This window comes from Rhinatrema bivittatum, chromosome 11 (genome assembly GCF_901001135.1).
Source record: "Rhinatrema bivittatum chromosome 11, aRhiBiv1.1, whole genome shotgun sequence".
Taxonomy (NCBI): domain Eukaryota; kingdom Metazoa; phylum Chordata; class Amphibia; order Gymnophiona; family Rhinatrematidae; genus Rhinatrema; species Rhinatrema bivittatum.
The window spans coordinates 5243319-5261830 of record NC_042625.1 but is presented as its reverse complement, the minus strand read 5'-3'; the positions used below and the strand labels follow the sequence as shown (position 1 = coordinate 5261830).

The window sequence follows — 18512 nt, the reverse complement described above, 5'->3', positions numbered from 1 at the left end:
CCCCCTCCACATACCCCTGTCGCACCGGCGACAGGGGTATGTGGAGGGGGGGCATCAGGAAAACCCTCAGATCTCTATGGCCTTAACAGAACTGTTTGCCTCCCTGCAATCCAGTCTACAAATTCCACAATCTCCACCACCTAATCGGGAGTTACCAACTGAGCCACCTTGCTCCTCTCCAATACAACCACAACTTCCATCCACGCCGCCTCCTAGAAGTTCTCCATCTCCAGGTCTGCATTCACAGACCCACTTCCAAACCCCACTACTCCTCCTACCTCTCCAGACTCCACAGGATACCCCTCCGATCCACCGGAAGAGCCACAAGAGCCATACTCTCCACCAGAGGACCTTTCTTACCCGAAGTTTCTCGATAAAGTGGGAACCACATTGTCTAGCCACTCAGAAAGTTTCTGACCCAAGAACGGAAACTTTAGGAATATTAAAGATCTTTGATCTTCCCTCAGAGCCAACTTCATTGCCATCACATCAGGTCCTGGACTCACTGTTGCAGGGGAGACTCCTTTCTCCATTCCTCCCATTTCAAGAAAAAATGATCTCAAATTTAAGATGAGGCAGTCTAAATTTTACTCACCTACACAATTCCCACACGCCTCTATAGTAGTAGAGTCGGTGCTTCAAAGAGCAAAAACACACTCTAGTGCTCCCCCAGGGAAGGACCACAAATATTTGGACGATTTAGCTAGAAAGTGCTTCCATTCTGCAATGCTGACAGCTCGAATCAACCAGCATCAGTTTTACATTGTCCAATATTTGTACGAGTGTGTACAACAGCTAAAACTCCTATTTCCAACTACGGAGACAACATAGATGCCACCCCAATCATTACAAGATATGGAGGAAGCTACAAGACACCTTCTCAGAACAATCTACGAATCCTTCGAGACAACTTCCAGATCTTCTGCATCAGCAATCGCAGCCCGAAGAATGGTGTGGCTCAGATCGAGTGCTATTCGTGAAGACGTCCACGAAAAGTTGGCAAACCTCCCCTGTATGGGGGATAACTTGTTCGGCGACCGTCTACAGGAAATGGTGGCGTAGCTCAAAGAACAGTCAGTGGCAGTACAATCCTCGACCAACCCTACACCACATACCTCTTTCTCTCACCGTTATCTACCCCAATATAGACGGCCAACATATCAAAGACATCCTTTCAGATCTTATCAATCATACAGAACGACTTCATATCCACCAGTTCAACACCCTCAGGGTCAACAAACCCAAAAACGAGGCCATCCTGGAAACCAGCGTCAGCAAACGCAATCACAAACTAACAACCCAAAGCCCACGTCATCTTTTTAAAGACAGTCGGGCCATTGCCACACCCTACTTTCATTGGAAGCAGATTAACCAGCTTTCTATAAGCATGGTCAACAATCACTACAGATCTTTGGGTGCTAAAGATCATCAAGGAGGGATATAAACTGAATTTCTCTACCAGGCCATCTCTCCCTCGACCGTACCAACTCAGAGGAAACCTAGCAAACCAAGCACAGCTAGTAAAAGAATTATCTCACCTTCGCACCCAAAAAGCGATAACACCCATTCTTCATCCCATTACAATCGGGGTTTTTACTCCCCCTATTTCCTAATTCCCAAGAGATTGGGGAGTTTACGCCCCATTCTGGATTTCAGGGACTTGAACAAACACCTGGTGAAAGAAAAATTCAAGATAGTATCTCTCAAATCGATCCTACCACTTCTACAGCGCAACAACTGTTTGTGTTCCCTGGATTTGAAGGATGCTTACACTCATATCCCAATGCATCCGGAATCCTGGCAATACCTCTGCTTCCAGTGCAATGGCAAACATTACCAATACAAAGTCCTTCCCTTCGGACTATTGTCAGCCCCCAGGGGTTTCACAAAATGCATGGCGGTGGTGGTGGCCCACTTACGAAAAAAGGGAATAAAACCATTTCCTTATCTCGACGATTGGCTCATCGTCGCCTCAGACCTACAGATATTACGACTGCATCTCCAACAAACCATCGACTGCCTACAACAACTGGGCCTTGTCGTCAATTATGAAAAATCAAACCTCAACCCCTCTCAAACTCTTCAATTTATAGGGGCACAACTAGTGACAACAAGAACCAGAGCTTTTTTTCCAAAAGGAAGGAAGCTTCTTTTTCAAATGCAGCTACTCAAAACTTCATTCTACACCACCACCGTAGGCTCGGTTAGTGCTTACAATTCTGGGACATATGGCGGCGGCGATCTACACAGTCCCAAACACCCGTCTCCACATGCACAGACTACAATGGGGACTAAAATCCCAGTGGTCTCAACAATGACAGCCTCAATCCCATGTCATATCCCTGACACAACAGATGAAGAGGGATTTAGAATGGTGGCTTCAAAAAAGAACCCTCACCAAGGGAGCGTTATTCGTCAACCCTCCTCACAATGCAATCCTCACAACAGACTCGTCGCACAAGGGTTGGGGAGCTCACCTCGACCACCTAGACACTCAAGGTCAATGGTCCCCAATAGAGTGAACTTACCAAATCAACTTACTGGAACTGAGAGCAATAAGAAATGCCCTAAAAACATTTGCCCCATATCTGAAGGGCAAAAGAGTAATGATATATACAGACAACCAAGTGGCAATGTATTACATAAACAAACAAGGAGGGTCTGGTTCTTGGAGCCTGTGCAAAGAATCTATCCTCATCCTAGAATGGGCTCACAGCACTTCGATCCAATTACAAGCGACTTACCTCCTGGGCATAGCCAACACTAGAGTGGACAGATTCAGCAGGATTTTTCATCCGCACAAGTGGGAATTAAATCAACAAATAACAGACAATGTTTTTGGTCAATGGCGGGTACCAGACGTGGATCTTTTCGCTACTGAACAAAACAGAAAGGTACACCAATTTTGCTTCATCCTGCCCAGTCATCTGAGACTGTCTCAGGTTGCCTTCCTCATATCATGGTTGGAAGGCCTCCTTTATGCATCTCCTCCAATTCCACTCATATCACGCACAATGCAGAAGTGCATTCAGGACTCTGCAAACCTTATACTCATCGCGCCAGCAACCCTGGTACACGCATCTACTCACACTGTCGATCATGACTCCGATTCTCCTGGGAGACCGCAACGACCTACTCTCTCAAGGTGACGGTTTATTACTACATCCAATGCACACCGCTCTACATCTCACTGCTTGGAGACTGAAAGGGTGTCTCTAACGGAACAGGAAATTTCTTCTCAAGTACAAGACATCATATTGGCTGCTAGAAAGCCATCCACAAGACAAAACTACCGAGCAAAGTGGAAGCATTACTCCACCTGGTGTGAGTCGCACCATCTAAGCCCTATAGACTGTTCTCCAGAAGTTCTTTTAGATTACCTACATACGTTATATCTCAGGTCTCGCTACCGCATCAGTACGAGTTCACTTGAGTGCTTTAGCAGCTTTCCACAAGCCACATCAACATCGGTCAATATCCTCACATCCAGTGGTAACACAGTTCGTCAAGGGCCTTACTCACTTACGGCCCCCCTATCACCAAACCACCAGTAGCCTGGGATCTAAACATAGTTTTAGAGCAATTAATGAAATTCCCCTTTGAACCACTGGAATCAGCGCATCTCAAATACCTCACTTGGAAGGTGGTTTTTCTGGTAGTGGTCACTTCCGCCCGTAGACTTAGTGAACTGCAAGCCTTAGTTCACTATCCACCATATCTACAATTCTACAAACATAAGGTGACGCTCCGGACTCATCCTTCCTTTCTCCCAAAGATGGTTTCAGCTTTTCATTTGAATCAAACCATCGAAATCCCAACTTTCTTTCCAAAACCACACCAGACTTCGAGAGACAAACTGCTCCACACGCTGGACTGTAAAAGAGCGTTAGCATATTATAAGGAAAAAACAGTCAGATACCAGACCACCTCAACTCTTTCTCTCTTTTTTAATCCTAATGCGCCCGGAATACCAGTATCAAAGCGCACTATATTAAGTTGGATCGCTCAGTGCATCCTTTACTGTCACCAAAAGCAGAACATTGAACTATCTACACAACCGAACGCCCATCAAGTGCGTGCAGTTTCCACTTTTATAGCTCACTTAAGAAACGTTCCTCTTCTGGTCATTTACAAAGCGGCCACATGGTCTTCTCTTCATACATTCACTTCCCACTATTGACTTGACCATCAAGCTATTGCAGATGCCAAACTTGGTCAAGCAGTCTTACAAACTTTCATAGATCCATGACCAGAAATTGACTGTCCACATTCGGTCACGCCATATTCTACAGAACCAATAACCATCATCCATGGCGGGCCCAGGAGCTTGGGACTCCCATCAACAGCATGGCTAATTCAGCCCTGCTATCGACGGGAAAAAGCAAGTTTGCTTACCGTAAACTGTGTTTCCGTAGATAGCAGGATGAATTAGCCATGCGGACCTGCCCGCCTCCCTGGACAGTCAATACTGCACGTATTCCTATAGCTTAATTACTGACTGAGGAGAATCTGTCTTCCTGCGAGGGAACACACGCGCAGCCGCAGAGCAAAGCTCTGCATACAGCTTTGGAAAAGCTCCTCCTCCTGGGCCTCGATAGACAGTCCCATCAACAGCATGGCTAATTCATCCTGCTATCTACGGAAACACAGTTTACGGTAAGCAAACTTGCTTTTCTCGTCTGGTCTGCGTTTTCAGGACAATAAGAGATCGCGTCAGGCGAGGGGGGGGGGTTCCAGGGCGCAGAGACCATCCTCTTCGCGAGGTCAGGTCTGGGGGCAGTCCTTTTCGTGGAGGTCGTAGGCTATTCAGAGCCCCCACCACAGAGGACCCTCTGGTTCCAAATCTGCACAATGAGGCGAGGCCAGCCCACTCCATCATTCACTTTTACTAGAACTGAGCTAAGATCACCCAGGATCCAATGGGTCCTCAGTGTAATAAGAGACGGTTACATGTTAGAATTTGCTCATCCCGTGAGCGACCTGTTTCTTGTCTCCCCCAGCGGCTCGTTGCAAAAGTGCTGGGCGGTGCAAAAGGGTCGATATTCCATTTACTTCGTCGTTCTGAAGAAGAAAGGGACTTTTTGCCCCATTTTGGACTTCAAGCGCATGAATGCGGCGTTGAAGATTCCCTGATTTCTCGTGGAAATGTTGAGGTCGGTAATTGCTGCCATATGCTCCCAAGAGTTCCTGGTGTCTCTAGATTTGACGGAAGTGTACTTACACATTCCAATTCGTCGAGATCATCAGCGCTACCTGAGGTTTGTTTGTTTATTTATTTAAAACATTTCTATACCGGTATTAGGAACATCATACCGGTTTACATCGGAACTGAGGTGGAAATTACATCAAACAGGTACAGGGGAGGGGGCTACATAGAACAATGAAGAGAAATTAGCTGACGAAAGGAGACAGGTAAACAGTGAGAATTAGAAACATAACTTTATACAAGCCTATATATGTGGGTTCAGATCAGGTATTGCTGCATCGAGAGGTTGAGGGTAAGGGGATTTAATCAGGGTAGGCCTGTTTGAAGATGCCATGGTCCTGGGGCAACATTTCCAGTTTCAGGCACTTCTGTTTGGGCTGGCCACGGCACCCCGTACCTTCACCAAAGTTATAGTGGTCGTGGTGGCCATTTTATGGCGCCAGAGAGTCCTGGTCCATCTGTATCTCGACGATTGGCTCATACAGGCGAAGATGGAGAACAGTTGTTGCTCCACCGTACAGGCTGTTCTTCGGACTCTGCAATCCCTAGTCTGGGGGTGAATTTGGCCAAGATCCTCTTAATCCCGTCTCAAACTCTGGAGTATTTGGGGGTGCATTTCGACACTAGTCAGGGCAAGGTTTTCCTGACTGAGGAGAGACTGTACAAGTCACAAAATCAAATTCAACCCTTGTCAAAGTTGCGCGTACCCAGAGCCTGGGGCTTCTTGCAGGTCCTCTGTTCAATGACTTCAACGCTGGAGCTGGTACTGTGGGCCTTTGGTCAAACAAGGCCTCTGAGCCCTTTAAATTCTTCCACCCGATGGCGCCGCCTCCTCTTGGCTCGGCGAACGCATCAAGGGCAGGCCTGTGTAATCGGTGCCGCAGACCCACCGGGGTAAGGCCTCTAAAATTCACACTTACCCTCGGAGGGTCCACCGCCGATCGCGAGGCTATCCCCCGCCGCTCGCACTGCCGGTAAAGCCCGCCTCCCAGCCTATCAGAGCTGACGCTTCCGGCAACCAATCAAACAAGGCCTCTGAGCCCATTAAATTCTTCCACCCGACGGCGCCACGCGCCGAAGGAGCGCGACAAAGGGGCCTGCCCCTTTGTGCGCCCCGCAGGACAGCCCTTATTCTGGTTATTTGAAACTGCTCAGCGCCTTGCGATGGTTCCAGCCCGCAACCCCCTCATTCCAAATCATCGAGTTCCTGTTCTCTCCTCTCCAACTGGGTCCTGTGAGAACTTGCCACAAGCTCCATAGCAACGCTACCTCCATCTTCTAAACCCACGATCTACCTGAGAAAGTTTACTTGCCCAGGCTTGCGCACTAGGCACTATAACCCCTCTAGGTAAGGCTCTCGCATCTTCCTCTCACTTCGCATATTCATCTTCTGCATTAATCGAAGCTCTATCCCATATTAGTTAGCAAGTGACCGTGCCCTGCAGCCCTTCCCTGCCTCATACATAATCCATCTTTTACGCTACTGGCCCATCACTCCTCGCCCCCCCTGCTAGCCATCATGCGCTCCCTCAACATTCCCATTATCTACAACCACCTGAGGAGACCTCCCAAGCCCTACACTCTCTCTCTCAACCGCCAACAGAGGCTCATGCCCATCCTGCTGTCACCCGTCACCCAACTACTCGGCCTGGCTCTATTCTCTGACTTTATTCAATGCACAATCCATCTCCAAGAAAACGCATATTCTCAACGACTTCCTCTCCGATTCTAAACCAGACATCTGTGCCATCACAAAAACTTGGTTAAAAGCCTCAGACACCGTCTTAATAAATCAGCTGCCCACACAGACCTACGACTTCCTCTCGATTCCCAGATTCCAAAAAAGAGGAGGAGGGCTACTCCTCGCAGCTAAAAAAAGGGTTAGGCCTGACCCTCCAGATTTCCAACACCCTAGCCAACATGGAATTCGCACTCTTCAACTCAAACATCTGCTAATCGGATTAATCTACGCGCCCCCCCCCCCCCCCAGGAATACTGGAGGCAGACCCATAACCTATCATCGAACTAGCTACAAAACACCTCAATACTGGTAAACCAGCCATCCTGATGGGAGACTTTAACCTCCACGTGGATGTTCAACCGCGCTCCACCAACTGCGAAACCCTACTCTCTTCGCTTAGCCATATGGGTTTCAGACAAATCGTTAACGGGCCCACCCATAAAGCAGGTCATACTTTAGACCTTATCTTCATAAATGAAGGGATATCGCCTAACACCAACCCAACAAGCCTACCGGTACCGTGGACAGACCACCGAATCATCTCTTCTATGCTAGAGATCAAGGAGCACCCTCCACAAACAACACCCTCAATTTCAATATCCGTCAGGAAACCATGCACCAGAGAACTCCTCAGCTCACATCTAACCAAGGAGCTAGTTCACCTGGATCTATCGGACACCAACACTGCCACGACTTCATGGATCAACATCACTAACAAGGTTGCAGATCAAGTGTGCCCCTTGACCACAAAAACTATCAATCCGGACAAAGACAACAGGAAACCTTGGTTCACCCCCGAACTGAAGTCGCTCAAACAAGAGCTTAGAGGTAAGGAGCATAAATGGCGGAAAAGCCCTTCCACAACAACTCTCCTAGCCTATAAATCTTGCCTTAACTCATACCGAAATGTCATCAACAGAACCAAGAAAGAATTCTTCTCCAAAAAGATCCACCACTTCGTCTTCGATTGAAGAGCCTTGTTCTTTTATGTTTCAGCCCTCACTAAACCAGCTACGCCCATCATTCCAGATGAACAAGCTACTAACAAAGCCAACGAACTGGCGGAATACTTCGAGAGAAAAATCACCTCACTCGTCGCTCCCCTCAAGGGGCCCTCTCATCACCCGAATTTTGCATTCACCTTCAGTTCTCAACCATCGCACCCAACCCTCCAACAACATAACGCGACCCCAGTTGCTCTCTCCACCTTCGAGCCGACGTCCGCCTTAGAAATAGAGAGCATCCTCATGAAGATGAAACCCTCGTCCCACCCTTTAGACCACATTCCATCCAATCTGCTGCTCTCCATCCCTAATATCATCTCCAAACCTTTAGCAGACATCATAAACTGCTCGCTCTCGCAAGACCTAGTCCCTGACCAACTTAAGATGGCAATGCTCAAACCTCTCCTCAAAAAACCTAACCTTCCTCCCACAGACTCAGCGAACTTCAGACCCATAGCTAACCTTCCTTTGATTGCCAAAATCATGGAGAAGGTTGTAAACAGACAACTCTTCGATTTCTTAGACGAAAATGACATCCTTACATCAAACCAATTCGGATTCCGTAAGTCCCGGAACACCGAATCCTTTTTAGCCTCATTATCAGACACCATTCTCCTTAATCTGGAAAAAGGCCAACCGTTCCTTCTCACACTACTGGATCTCTCCTCAGCATTTGACACCGTGAATCACACCTGCCTCCTTCAGCGTCTAGCCGACATTGGAATCACAGGATCAGCGCTAGATTGGTTCAAATCGTTTCTGGAAAACAGGTTATACAAGGTCAAGATAAATAGCAAAGAGTCTCACCCTTTTGACTCAAAGCTGGGGGTACCTCAAGGATCATCCCTTTCACCCACACTTTTCAATATTTATCTTCTCCCACTTTGTCAATTACTAACCAACCTCAAGCTAACACACTTCCTATATGTGGATGACATACAAATACTCATTCCTATAGCGGAATCTCTCCAAATACCTTGTCTTTCTTGACCAACTGCCTCTCAGCAATCAACACCCTACTCTCCAGCCTCAATCTGGTACTAAACACCAACAAAACTGAAATCCTTCTTAAAGCTCCAGAAAACTATATCCCTCTCTTCCCTACAACTGCCAACCAATGTCCTAGCACCTCAGTTGACCTCACTACTCAAGTGAGAGACCTGGGTGTGCTACTAGACAACCGACTCAGCCTCAGCAAGTTCGTAAACAACACCACAAAAGAATGCTACTTCAAATTGCAAGTATTAAAAAAATTAAAACCTCTTCTACTCTACCGAGACTTCCGCCTGGTATTACAATCCATCATCCTCCCGAAATTGGATTATTGCAACTCACTCCTTCTGGGCCTTCCCGCTAACACCATCAAACCACTTCAGATGGTCCTGAATGCCATGGCCAGAATTCTCACAAACACTAAAAAAAAGGGATCATCCTCCAGCACCTACACTGGCTGCCGATTAAATACAGAATTCACTTTAAAACCCTTATGATGATACACAAGGCCCTTCACAACATCTCCCCTCTCAACCTTACTTATCAACTCCAACAGCACATCACTAAGAGACCGACCAGAAATGCATACAAGAACATGCTACTCACCCAGCCGGCAAAAGCGTCTCTGAGGAAACGCGCTATTTCCACGGCGGGTCCCCCTCTCTGGAATTCGCTCCCTCCTGACCTCCGCCTAGAACCCTGCCACAGGACATTCAAAAAGAAACTAAAGACTTGGCTTTTCGCCCAAGCATTCCTGGAGAACTAAGACCTGGGAAATACGATGACATTATAGACCCCTATTCCCTTCTTCCCTTCTCTTTCTGTACATACGTTCCTTATAGTGCTATTTTTCAGTTTAATTAGGCCTTGTTGCTCCACGTAAGTTCTCTGTAAGTTCCTTATTGCCCAAGTTCTTTATTGTTATCTGTTTCATGGTAAGCTGCCCAAGAGGCGTCAGTTTTAGTTCCCTCTAAACCGGTGCGATATGTATATTATACAGGAACATCGGTATATAAAAACAATAAATAAATAAATATGAGGCCACTTCAGAGGGCTCTACTAGCACAGTGGAGCCTATTATCAGAGGTGTTTCATCAACCTGTCTCTCTAACTCCTCCGGCTTCAGACACCCAACCTGTTGCGAGGGGGGGGGGGGTCACCATGGAGGTTCCAGATTGGGTCATACTAACTACCGATGCCAGTCTTTCTAGTTGGGGAGCAGTATGCCAGGGACAAGTGACCCAGGGCACCTGGTTGGCGGAGGAGGCTTCGTAGTCTATCAATCGCTTGTAGACCAGGGTGGTTCGGTTAGCATTACTTGCCTTTCTGCTTTTGGTTCAAGGGTGTTCAGTAAGTGTTCTGTTGGACAATGCGATGACCATAGTTTACACCAACTGGCACAACGACACCAAGCGTCATTCAGTAGCTCAAGAGACTCAGGAGTAGTTTCTTTGGGCAGAGCAACATCTAGCTCAGATAGCAGCGTCGCATATCACAAGGGTTCAAAATGTCCAAGCAGATTTTCTCAGTTGCAATCGTCTCGATCTGGGATAATGGGAATTGTCTGACATAGCGATGCGGCTCTTTTGTGAGAAGTGGGGCTGTCCACACATTGATTTGATGGCGACTCGGCACAATGTGAAGGTTCCTTTTTCAGCAGACGGAGGGAGTACAGAACCGAAGGTGTAGACACTCTGGTGTTACCTTGGCCTCGGGGAGTTCTGTACGTTTTCCCTCTGTGGCCTCTAGTAGGCAAGGTCTTGTGGCGGATAGAAGGGCATCCGGGAGATGTGGTGCTGGTGGCCCTGGAGTGATCTTGCCGTCCATGGTTCGTGGATCTGGTCAACCTGACGATCGAGGGTCCGTTCATCTTCTACGTTAGAGTCTCATATTTTCTGACCAGGCAGATGCTTTTGTCTTGCGGCGAGGCTTTTGAGAGGAGGCGTTTGAGGAGCAGAGGGTACCTGGAGCCGGCGATCACAACCCTGCTCCAAGCGAGACGGAAGTCCGCTTCCTTATCATATGTCTGAGTCTGGAAGGTCTTTGAGACTTGATGCATGACTAAGGGGGTTCAGGTCTTGGGGACTTCACTGTCTCACATTTTGTCATTCCTCCAGGAAGGTTTAGTCAAAGGCCTCGCTTTCAACTCTCTTCGAGTTCAGGCAGCGGCCTTGGCTTGTTGAAGAGGGAAGGTGGATGGTTACTGGTTGTTCTCTCATGCTGACATAGATTTATTCGAGGAGTCAAGAATTTGTGTCCTCCCATGAGGAGAGTTTGTCCTCCCTGGAACCTTAACCTCATTCTCCGGAGTTTGTGTAGGGCTCCGTTCGAACCCATCCGCGGAGCAACCCTTAAGGAGTTGACTTTAAAGGTCGTTTTCTTGGTAGCTGTTTGCTCTGTGAGGAGGATTTATGAGTTGCAAGCCTTGTTGTGTCGAGATCCATTCCTTCAGATCTCTGAAGTAGGAGTGTCTTTGTGGACTGTGGTATCTGTCTTTCATGTCAATCAGATGGTGGAGCTACTGGCCTTTCTGAACTTAGGTACTTCTGAGGCTTATGCATGAGAGCTTCGGCTGTTGGATGTCAGCGCAGCAAAGCTCTACAATCTCAAAGTTGCAAATGATTTTAGAAGGTCTGATCATCTTTTCATTTTGTGGAATGGTCCAAAGAAGGGTACTCAAGCCTTCAAAACTGCCATTGCGAGGTGGCTTAAGGAGGCTATTGGTCCGACATACATCCTCAAGGGTAGGCCACTGCGGGACGGTTTGAGGGCTCACTCTATTAGTTCTCAGGCGACCTCTTGGGTGGAGGCTCAATTGGTTTCTTCTCAAGAAATTTGTAGAGTGGCAACTTGGAAGTCGCTGCATACTTTTGCAAGGCATTATCAGCTGGATGTGGGGGATCGAGAGTCTCTGTCGTTTGGCAAAAGTGTCTTGCGAGCGTCACTCTCCAGGTCACACCCTCATTAGGGAGCTTTGTTACATTCCAGGACTGATCCGGGTACGTACAGGGAAAGGAAAATTGGTTCCCCATTTCTTCAGTCGCAGAAGAGATCATTGATCCCTGGGGATCAGTGCTCTTGTTCAGACCTCTGAACAGAAGAAGAGTTGCTATACACTTTTCCTCTGGGGCCCCTGCTGGGCAGGGTCATTCACAGAATCAAACACCACAGGGGATTAGTCCTACTATTAGCTCCAGATTGGCCCAGGCATCCATGGTATATGGACATGCAGAGACTCCTGGTGGAGATCCCCTGTGCCTCCCACTGCACAGGCACCTGCTACAGCAGGGACTAGTCCTTCACTAGGATCCAACTTTATTCTGTCTTACGGTCTGGCCCTTGAAAGGACTTGCCTGATGAAGTGAGGATATTCTGCGGCAGTAATTGCCATCTTACTCCATGCTCTGAAATTCTCTACGTCCCTAGCATATGTGTGAGTCTGGAGAGTATTTGAGGCCTGGTACGAGGAATGTGGTGTCCTTCCCTTGGGTGGTCAAAATCCCACTAATTCTGGAATTTTTGCAGGATGGCTTGAATAAAGGCTTGACCCTTAGTTCCTTGAAGGTCCAGGTAGCGGCTCTCTGCCGTTTCAGGGGCAAGGTGAACGAACCAGCCGGTCGGCTCATCCAGACGTGGTCCGTTTTCTGAAAGGGGTGAAGCACCTCCGGCCTTATGGTGGCCAGTTCCTTTGTGGAATCTTAATCTAGTATTAGAATTTTTGGCAGGGCCCTCCTTTCGGCCACTGCGCAGTCTTTCCTTGCGTTTATTAACCTTGAAAATGGTGTTCCTGGTGGCTATATGCTCAACAAATCACATCTCTGAACTACAGGCATTGTCATCTCGGGAACCGTTCCTCCAGGAGCATTACATCTTTGTACCTTCCCATCCTTCTTGCCCAAGGTAGTCTTAGAGTTTCATTTGAATCAGTCCATTTCATTGCCATCCCTAGATAAGCACAAGGACGCAGAAGAATACCGCCTCTGTCATTTGAATGTCAGTAGACTTTTGGTGCGGTATCTGGAAGTTTCAGAACTGGTCCAAAAGACAGACCACCTGTTTGTCCTTTACAGTGGAAGGAAACGGGGTGAACCAGCTTCACGAGCTACCATAGCTCGCTTGATTAAGGAGATGGTCATGGGAGCCTATGGGGAGGCAGGAAAGCCATTACATTCTCAGGTTAAAGCTCATTCCACTAGGGCTCAGGTGGTCTCATGGGTGGAAGCTAGACTGCTGTCTCCCGTCTATCTGCCGAACGGCGACGTAGTCCTCACACACCTTGACCAGGTTCTATTGGCTGGAGGTACAGACCCAAGAGGATTCAGCCTTTGCAAGGGCAATGTTAACTGGACCGCGGGCAGCCTCCTGCCCCGATCGGGAGTAGCTTTTGTACATCCCATTGGTCCTGAGTCCATCTGGTTACATGCTAGGAAATGGAGAAATTACTTACCTGATAATTTTGTTTTCCTTAGTGTAGACAGATGGACTCAGCATCCCGCGCATGGCTGCTCAAGAACTATCACAATAGTAGGTAGTATAGTGCTGGTTAAGTTCGGTCAGCCTCACCTCGGTGGTGGGAAAAGTAATGGAATCACTGTTGAAAGAAAGAATAGTGAACTATCTACAGTCGCAAGAATTGCTGGACCAGAGGCAGCATGGATTCACCAGGGGAAGATCCTGTCAGACAAATCTGATTGACTTTTTTGACTTGGTAACTAAGGAACTGGATCAAGGAAGAGCGCTCAATGTCATCTACTTGGATTTCAGCAAGGCTTTTGATACGGTCCTGCACAGGAGACTGGTGAATAAAATAAGCTTAGGAGTGAGTGCCGAGGTGGTGACCTGGTTTGCAAACTGGTTGACTGACAGAAAATAATGTGTGATGGTAAATGGAACTTACTCTGAAGAGAGAGCGGTGTTGAACGGAGTGCCGCAGGGATCGGTGTTGGGACCGGTCCTGTTCAATATCTTTGTGAGCGACATTGCGGACGGGATAGAAGGTAAGGTTTGTCTTTTTGCGGATGACACTAAGATCTGCAACAGAGTGGACACGCCGGAAGGAGTGGAGAGAATGAGACGGGATTTAAGGAAGCTGAAAGAATGGTCGAAGATATGGCAGCTGAGATTAAATGCCAAGAAGTGAAGAGTCATGCACATGGGGTGTGGAAATCCGAAAGAACTGTATTCGATGGGGGGAGTAGGGCTGATATGTACGGAGCAGGAGAGAGACCTTGGGGTGATAGTCTCTAATGATCTGAAGTCTTCGAAACAATGTGACAAGGTGATAGCTAAAGCCAGAAGAATGCTGGGCTGCATAGAGAGAGGAATATCGAGTAAGAAAAGGGAAGTGATAATCCCTTTGTACAGGTCCTTGGTGAGGCCTCACCTGGAGTACCGTGTTCAGTTCTGGAGACCGTATCTCCGAAGGGACAGAGACAGGATTGAGGCAATCCAGAGAAGGGTGACCAAAAAGGTGGAAGGTCTTCATAGAATGACTTATGAGGAGAGATTGAAGAATCTAAATATGTACACCCTGGAGGAAAGGAGGAGCAGGGGTGATATGATTCAAACTTTCAGATACTTGAAAGGTTTTAATGATCCAAAGACAATGACAAAACCTTTTCCGTTGCAAAAAAATCAGCAGAACCAGGGGGTCACGATTTAAAAACTCCAGGGAGGAAGACTCAGAACCAATGTCAGGAAGTATTTCCTTCACGGAGAGGGTGGTGGATGCCTGGAATGCCCTTCCGGAGGAAGTGGTGAAGAACCAAACTGTGAAGGATTTCAAAGGGGCGTGGGATAAACACTGTGGATCCATAAAGTCTAGAGGATGTGAATGAAGAGAAGAGGCAAGGGGTGGCTTGCTTGCGGGAATGACTGCTACTACCTGGAGATTAATATCCTTATTCGTAAACAATACACACAGTTAATGTGACTCCAATATTGCCTCTATGCTTCAAACGGCAAGAGGAAATGTGGAACAAAAGGATTTGCATCCACAAAAAAGCATGGGAGTAGGCTTGCTTGTTATGGCGGTTACCACCCCAAATCAAATAAGCCTGATACTTCACTTTCAATGCACATCCATAAGAACATAAGAAAATGCCATACTGGGTCAGACCAAGGGTCCATCAAGCCCAGCATCCTGTTTCCAACAGTGGCCAATCCAGGCCATAGAACCTTGCAAGTACCCCAAAAACTAAGTCTATTCCATGTAAACCATTGCTAATGGCAGTGGCTATTCTCTAAGTGAACTTAATAGCAGGTAATGGACTTCTCCTCCAAGACTTATCCAATCCTTTTTTAAACACAGCTATACTTACTGCAACGAACCACATTCTCTGGCAACAAATTCCAGAGTTTATTGTGCGTTGAGTAAAAAGAACTTTCTCCGATTAGTTTTAAATGTGCCCCATGCTAACTTCATGGAGTGTCCCCTAGTCTTTCTACTATCCGAAAAGAGTAAATAACCGATTCACATCTACCCGTTCTAGACCTCTCATGATTTTAAACACCTCTATCATATCCCCCCTCAGTCGTCTCTTCTCCAAGCTGAAAAGTCCTAACCTCTTAGTCTTTCCTCATAGGGGAGTTGTTTCCATTCCCCTTATCATTTTGGTAGCCCTTCTCTGTACCTTCTCCATCGCAATTATATCTTTTTGAGATGCGGCGACCAGAAGTTGTACACAGTATCAAGGTGCGGTCCACCATGGAGCGATTACAGAGGCATAGCTCTCTCCTTCAACGGCAGGGAAAATGAAGAAAAGTTGATTTATATTCAGCATTCAACCAACACGAGAATGAATTACATAGTCTGGGTAAACAAATAAGCATGGTGTAGCTTGCTTGTTATGGTGGCTACTACCCTGAATCAATTAAGCATGATACTTGACTTGGAATAAGTATCCAGTGCAGCTCACTGCTTCAGCAACAGAGGGAATTAAGTAAAGAGGATTTTTATTCAGACAACCAACAATGGCTGAATTGCACATGCAGGGTAAACAAACAGGAGTAGCTTGCTTATTACGGCTGTTACTACCCCCAAACCAATTAGCTGGATACTTCACTTAGATGCAGCTCCAGCACTGCTGTCTGCATCGATGGTGGGGGTGGAAGGGAATTGGAACCAAAAAGTTACCAATAAGGGCCCTGACCTCAGCGGTCAGGAATACAACAGATTATGAAAACAAATAGGTGTGAAAGCTTGCTGGGCAGACTGGATGGGCCATTTGGTCTTCTTCTGCCGACACTTCTATGTTTCATGGAGGGACCAAAATCTGTTCTTTTCAAGCAACTGTGAATAAACAATGAATATGTTAAAATTAATTATTTAAGTTCTTTGATTGAGCTCTGTAAGACAAGGTTCCATGAACATAACCAGCGCTATACTACCTACTACTGTGGTCTGTACCTATTACTGTATACTGCTCATCATCTCCACTCCTCATTAGCTTTTGCCCAAGAACGATACCAATGATTCGCCCGTGGAGTGGATTTTGATTCCAAGAGATTACGGTTGAGCCATCATCCAATCCCTAGATCAGGGCATCTATATTGTTAGTGGGGTTCAGTTTTTATGATTGGTTGAGTACAGTGACAGTTATACGTTTTTAATCATATTTTAAATAAAGTTTTTTTCAATAGTATGTCCACAGTGGCTTTGAAGATAATATTGAAGGGCTGAGTTCTCTGCAGGGGTGTATCTAGGGTGGCATCAGCTTTGAAATCTGACTCAGTCTCCATCTGCTGGCAGGGGAGCATAACCCATTGATCCTGAGTCCATCTGTCTACACTAAGGAAAACAAAATTATCAGGTAAGTAATTTCTCCATTGCTGTACAGGTAGGGTATTGCTTCTAAAAGTGTTGCATTTGTAAAATTATGCACATAAACTGTGCATTGTACTGAACATTCTGCACATTTTGTGATGATATGAAGCTAATTTATAATTTGAGTGAAACAAACATAGTGTATGATAGTAGATAAAGACTACAAGGTCCTCTTAAATGGTTTCGGTTGATTGTTTGATAATTTGTAGTTTCTCCTTTTTGGATCTGAGCTTTCACTCTTTTTTTTTTTTTTTTCTTCCTCATCCACATTGCTGAATGGGTAGGGTCAGGGGAATAATAATGAAAGGGAGGGGTGAACGGGTTCATTTGCTCACTTTTTTTTTTGTTTTATATGTGGTGTACAGTATGAAACTTTTAAATTTCTTAGGCATGGAGTGTACAGAAACAGTCGCTCACATGCTACCTGCTGTTCTTTCCTTTTGTTGCATTTAATAAATAGTCTGTCAACCATAGACTGTTCTGGATCTAGTCTGGGGATTATATGATACTTTATGTACTAGATATCCTTCTTCTTGCCCCCTGCTGTAACTTACAGTCTAGTCAAGATATGCATGCAGAACAAATAAGCTTCAGGAAATCTAATTATTATAGAAAAATGGTTACAGTAAAAAATTATTTGCACTTAAAAACTTGAAGTGAGAAAAATCTTTTTAAATAGTATTAAAAATAAGCTCCATTTATCTTTTTTTGGCCTGGAATAACCCCATAATTATCAAAGGTAATAGCCTGCTTAAACCTGTGGATTCAAGGCTGTGTTTTCTGGCAGTTATGACAATTGGTGATCAATACAGATAGAAAATAATTTTTGTAACCTGCTTTCCAGAATAGGTGTACTATTCTGGAAAGGAAGGAAGCAAGGCCCCCATCAAGCCTGCAAAGACTGGATCAGAGATTTGAGGAATATATTGGCCATAGAGAAGGGGGTTTATCAAAGCAAAGATTATGACAGGCATGGCTTATTTATTCCAGATGGAATCGCATAATATAAAAGTCTAAGTTGGAGGCATTAATTGAAAAATGGGATAATGCAGCTAATTGAGGAAAATGCATGTGCTCTTCTCTGGTTTTGTTGCTAAAATATATGCTCAGACTCTGATTCATATGGTCATAATCTATTGGTTATATTGTAAATATTTTTATTATGTTGTAACAAGATCAAACACGACTATTGTACAATTACGGTATACGTAAAAATACAACTAGTAAATAATAACTGAACATACAATAATTCTGCTTAGTATATATGAAACCTTTTGTTGTCATGATCCTGCCTTCTATGTAGCCTCCCCTGCCAGCAGAGGTCATCAGTGATCCTTGTTCACACCCACTCTAGCTGCCTCCTTCCTGATCACATGACATAGCAGTTCCAGACCTTTTTAACCCAGCATCTCCATACACGCCTTGATTTTTACAGTCACTCTGACTCTGTACATTGGCCCTCATTGACTTGCTACTCTTTGCTCTGTGGCCTCCTCAGCCTACCTACCTTGTTCTATGGTCTTCCAGGCCTTCTTGTTTATTGTTTGCTTATTCTAGTCCTGTCCTTGTCTATTTCTAGTCTAATCTTGTCCTGTATTGTCCAGTCCCTGTCTACGGTCCAAATCTTATCCTCAGTTCAAGCCCTTGTTTGCATTGCCTTCAGTACTAGCCCTGTCTCTTGTCCCAGGCCTTGCCTCCTGTTCAACTCCTTGTCTCCAGCTCCTGCCTGCCTTCAGTACCAAC

The 18512-nt window shown here is 46.1% G+C and overlaps 1 protein-coding gene across 1 annotated transcript in view; it reads left to right on the top strand.

The window, feature by feature from the left end:
- Positions 1-18512, top strand: part of SF3A1 (splicing factor 3a subunit 1) — a 195297-nt gene that overhangs the window by 14031 nt on the left and 162754 nt on the right.